The sequence below is a fragment of the Gopherus evgoodei genome, unplaced genomic scaffold, assembly GCF_007399415.2.
Source record: "Gopherus evgoodei ecotype Sinaloan lineage unplaced genomic scaffold, rGopEvg1_v1.p scaffold_73_arrow_ctg1, whole genome shotgun sequence".
In the NCBI taxonomy this organism is placed as follows: Eukaryota; Metazoa; Chordata; order Testudines; family Testudinidae; genus Gopherus; species Gopherus evgoodei.
This window is the reverse complement of record NW_022060094.1, coordinates 129,376-134,185: the sequence shown is the minus strand read 5'-3', so window position 1 is coordinate 134,185 and position 4,810 is coordinate 129,376. Positions and strand designations below refer to the sequence as shown.

Genomic DNA, 4,810 nt, shown 5'->3' with positions numbered 1-4,810 from the left:
CCTTTTCGCTACTGCATCACATTGTTGATTCATATTCAATTTGTGATCCACTATAAGTCCCAGATCCTTTTCATCGGTACCATCACCTAGCCAACTGTTTCTCATTTTGTAGTCATACAATGAATGTTTTTCTTCCTAGGTACAGTACTTTGCAGTTTTCTTTACTGAATTTCAGTTTGCACATTTCAGACCATTTCTCCAATTTGTCAAGATCCTTTTGATTTCTTGTCCTGTCCTCCAAAATGCTTGTGAACACCAAGATACATGTCTATCCAGCTTGATGTCATCCAAGTTTGATAGACATCTGTCTTGGATGGTTTAGAAGCAACAAATCCTGCCTTTTTGCAAGGGTTTAGACTCGATGACCCTTGTGGTCCCTTTTAAACATATGATTCACAAATGTTATAAGCATACTCCCCACTCTATTATCCAAGTCATTAATCAAAAAATTGAATAGTACCGGACCCAGGACCGACCCAGACTCACAGATTTTAAGGCCTGAAGGAAACATTGTGATCATCTAGTCTGACCTCCTGCACATCGCAGTCCACAGAACCTTGCCTACCCACTTCTGCAATAGACCTGTAACCTTGAGTTGAGTTACTGAAGTCCTGAAATCTTGATTTAAAGACTTCAAGTTATAGAGAATCCACCATTTACTCTAGTTCAACCCTCCTATTAATCCACGCCTCATGCTCCAGAGGAAGGAGAAAACCCTCACTGTCTGCCAATCTGGTCAAGTGAAAATTTTTCCTGATGCCAAATATGGAGATCAGTTAGTCCCTGAGCAAGTGGGAGAAATGCACCTGCCAGACACCTGGGAAAGAATTCTCCCTAGTAGCTTCGAGCCTTCCCCCTCTAGTGTCCCATCTCTGACTATTGGAGATATTTGCTACTAGCAGTTGCATATGGGTCACGTGCCATCGTAGGCAGTGTCATCATACAACTCCCTTCATAAGTTAGGTTTTTTGTCTCCACTGCTCCTTTTGGAAGGCTGTTTCAGAACGGCACTCCTCTGATGGTTAGAAACCTTCATCTAATTTCACGCCAGAACTTGTTGATGGTCAGTTTATATCCATTTGTTCTAAGGCCAATATTGGCCCTTAAAGACCTCCTCTCTCTCCCTGATGTTTATCCCCATGATGTATTTATAAAGATCAATAATTTCTCCGCAGCCTTCATTTGGTTAGGCTAAAAAAGTAAAGCTTCTTAAGTCTTCTCTCATAAGGAAGGGTCTCCATTCTTCTGATCATCCTAGCAGCCCTTCTCTGTACCTGTTCCAGTTTGAATTCATCTTTCTTAAACATAGGTGACCAGAATGGCGCACAGTATTCCAGATGAGGTCTCATCTGTGCCTTGTATAATGGTAATTACACTTCCCTGTCTCTCCTGGAAATACTTCTCCTGATGCATCCTAGGATTGCATTAGCCTTTTTCATGGCCACATCATATTGATGGGTCGTAGTTATCCTGTGACTAACAAGTACACCCAGGTCTTTCTCCTACTCTGTCACTTCCAGCTGATATATCCACGGCTTATAGCAAAAACCCTGTTAGTCCCTAAGTGCATGACTTTGCACTTTATGCTATTAAATTTCATCCCCATTTCTATTACTCCAGTTTTCAAGGTCATCCAATCTTCTTGTATGATATTATTGATGTCAAAGTCTCATTCTCCCACTCTTTTATAAATCAATGGGATCACACATGAATGGATAGAGTCTGCAATTGTCCAACTTGGCCAAAGAGATGTGCTTTGTATTACAGCTGTAAGGAATAGCAGGTTAATTTGGCTGCTAGTCTAGAAAAGATGCCTTCCAAAAGAACAACTCAAATTTTATGAGGAATTTGTTTAACTTGGATTACAAGGGCCTTATCTGCTTACAGTCAAGTCAAAGGCAGCTTTGCCATCAAATTCAATCTATCTATGATAAGATTCTCAATAGAACTTTTAGTGAATTAAGGAGACAAATATTATAAAAAGTCAATGGGAGTTGAGGTGGCTCATTTTGAAAATCACTCACAAGGTACTTTATCCCTTGCCACGGTAGCATTTGAGCAATTCCAAAATTAGTGATTTTATTATCACAACACCCTCTGAGTTCTGGAAATAATATTATCTTCATTTTCAGAACTGGGAACTAAGGGACAGAAATAGCAAAGCTGAGAGTTTTCACAAGAGCTTAATAGTTAGACCCCTGATTTTTAAAGATATTTAGGATCAATTTATGGCATTTAGGATTAAAGGTATTGATCAGAATGGCTGCTTCTGGTCTTGGAATCTATGAATCTAGGAGCCTAGTGAGATTTTGCAAAAGCATCTAGATGTCTAACACTCATTGAAATCAATGAGATTTTGATGCCTTGGCACTTTTAAAAATTCCACTAGGCACAGAAATACCTTCAAAAATCTGGCCCTAGGTGACTAAATCCTACTGAAATTGAATGGAATTGAGTGCCCAATTCCCTTTGGCTGCTTTGAAAATCCCAGCCCAAGTGACTGGGCCAAGGCCTCACAGGGAGTCTGTGGCAGAGCTGGAAAATGAACATTGATCTGCTGAGTCTCAGACCAGGGTCTATTCTACATGACCATCCTCCCTCTTTTCATGAAGCCTGTCATTGCATCTTCTTCATTTGCCTCTTCTTTAATCCTTATATCACACTTTTTCCAAAGGATTTAACAGCCATGGCGCCAATGAGAGAGTGGAACCACACAGCAGTCATGGAATTCATCCTGCTAGGGTTTGGAAACGGTCCAGGATGCCAGATGATCCCCTCTGTCTTGTTTCTGGTGATTTACACAGTAAACGTGCTGGGAAACACCACCCTGGTCCTCATCATTAGAGTCAACTCTCGCCTTCACACCCCCATGTACTTCTTCCTCATGAACCTGTCACTCTTAGACCTCTGCTTCACCTCCACCATCACCCCCAAAGCCATGGCAAGCTTCCTATCAGGGAGCAAAGCCATTTCCTATAACGAATGTGCCACCCAATTCTTCCTCTTCTGTCTCTTCCTCACCACCGAAGGTTTCCTCCTGGCAGGGATGGTGTTTGATCGATACACCGTCATCTGCAATCCGCTCCTGTATCCCATCACCATGTCCAAGTGGGTTTGCATTCAGATGGTGGTAGGGTCGTATATCTGCGGCTGTGTGAATGCCATGGTGCAAACAGGCTTCACCTTTACGCTGTAATATTGTGGGCGTAACGAGATCGATCATTTCTTCTGTGATGGCCCTTCCTTGATCAGTCTCTCCTGCAGCGACACGTACGTCAATAATCTTGTGATGTTTACCTTATGTGGCCTCATCATAGCGAGCACTGCCCTGATTGTGCTCATCTCCTACATCTACATCATCTCCACCGTCCTCCGGATTAGCTCTGCTGAGGGTAGGCACAGAGCCTTCTCCACCTGCACCTCCCACATGTTGGTTGTGACTTTATTTTATGGGACCACTGCTTTCATGTACGCCCAGCCCACTTGGTTATCTTCTCTGTACCCAAGGAAAGCAGTATCTGTGTTTTACACCTTCGTCATCCCCATGTTGAATCCCTTCATCTACAGCCTGAGAAACAAGGATGTTAAAGAAGCTTTGAGAAGGACTATGGGCCACAAATCCTTGACAAAATGAATCTTGCATTTCGACAGAGACAGAACACAGTGTGTCAGCATTCTTTTTAATTTGCACAAAGAACTGGAGCAACAAGAAAAAACTACAAAATTATGACACACTGTTTCATTGTTTTTCTTTCTTATTTCTTATCTGGCTATAAACCAATGATTTTCTGAGACATGTGGGTGGACATCTCGTACAACTCATCTGTATGTCCATCTCTTTCTCTCTGACGGTCACTATCACTTCCCTCTCTAGTTAACACTCTGATCACACTTGTGCATGTTGGTGGCTCATGAGATCATTCAGACATGGAGACTAACAGAATTCTAAAATGTCTTTATTATTTGAAGAGACCTTCATGCTTCAGGACATGAGCCAACCACTGACTGCCTGGGCTAGGATGAAATTTTCCTCACAGTTTAGCCTATAATTTTCCTTCCTCTGAAGCAGCTGATACTGGCTACCACTGGAGATGAGTGCCTGGACTAGAAGAACCACAGGGCTGATGCTACATGGCAATTTCTCTGTCAACTGGCAATATAGCATGTTAAAAACAATAAAGTATTTCCATAGACTTCAAATCTTTATGTATGTTTTTACATTCCTATAGCTGTAGAATAGGTAAGAGCCATCTCCAAATCCTTGGGGAGCTGAAATTATTGTGCTCTACAAAAGGACTTAGGCATCTAACTGCTACTTTAGGTGCCTAAATCCAACATGTCAGTGCCACTGAGCTCCACAAAACCCCTATCGCTTAACCCTGTAAGCCTTTAAAATCCCTAGGTGCCTGACTTTCCAACATTCAAGTCCCCGAGGCTCCTTAGTTTCTGCCAGTCAGCATGTACACAGCTACCTTAGTGTAAGTGCCTGGGTGCCCATCTGATCCCTAAGTCCCAATGGGGTCCTCAGAGCAGGCTTGGCACCACCTGCCTAGCCTGTGGGGATTGATCTGGTAGGTGGTCTCAGAGCACAACTAAACAGACACAAAATGATGGAGGTGGGGGCAGGTGAGGCCTCCATTATAACTTTTATCTCCTGGGTTGAAGCACTCACTTGGGATGTAGAAAACCTGAGTTCAGTTCCCCTCCCTGTGTGATGTGCGGTTGGTATTTGGACTTGGATTTCTAGCCTCCTAGGTGAGTGCCCTAACCCTGGACTATGGGATATTGTAGACTGAATGTTTCTCAGTCT

The 4,810-nt window shown here is 42.8% G+C and overlaps 1 pseudogene; it reads left to right on the top strand.

Annotated features, from left to right (window-relative positions):
* The first annotated feature begins 2,686 nt into the window (after window positions 1-2,686).
* Window positions 2,687-3,634, top strand: LOC115643850 (annotated as a pseudogene).
* Window positions 3,635-4,810: the final 1,176 nt, after the last annotated feature.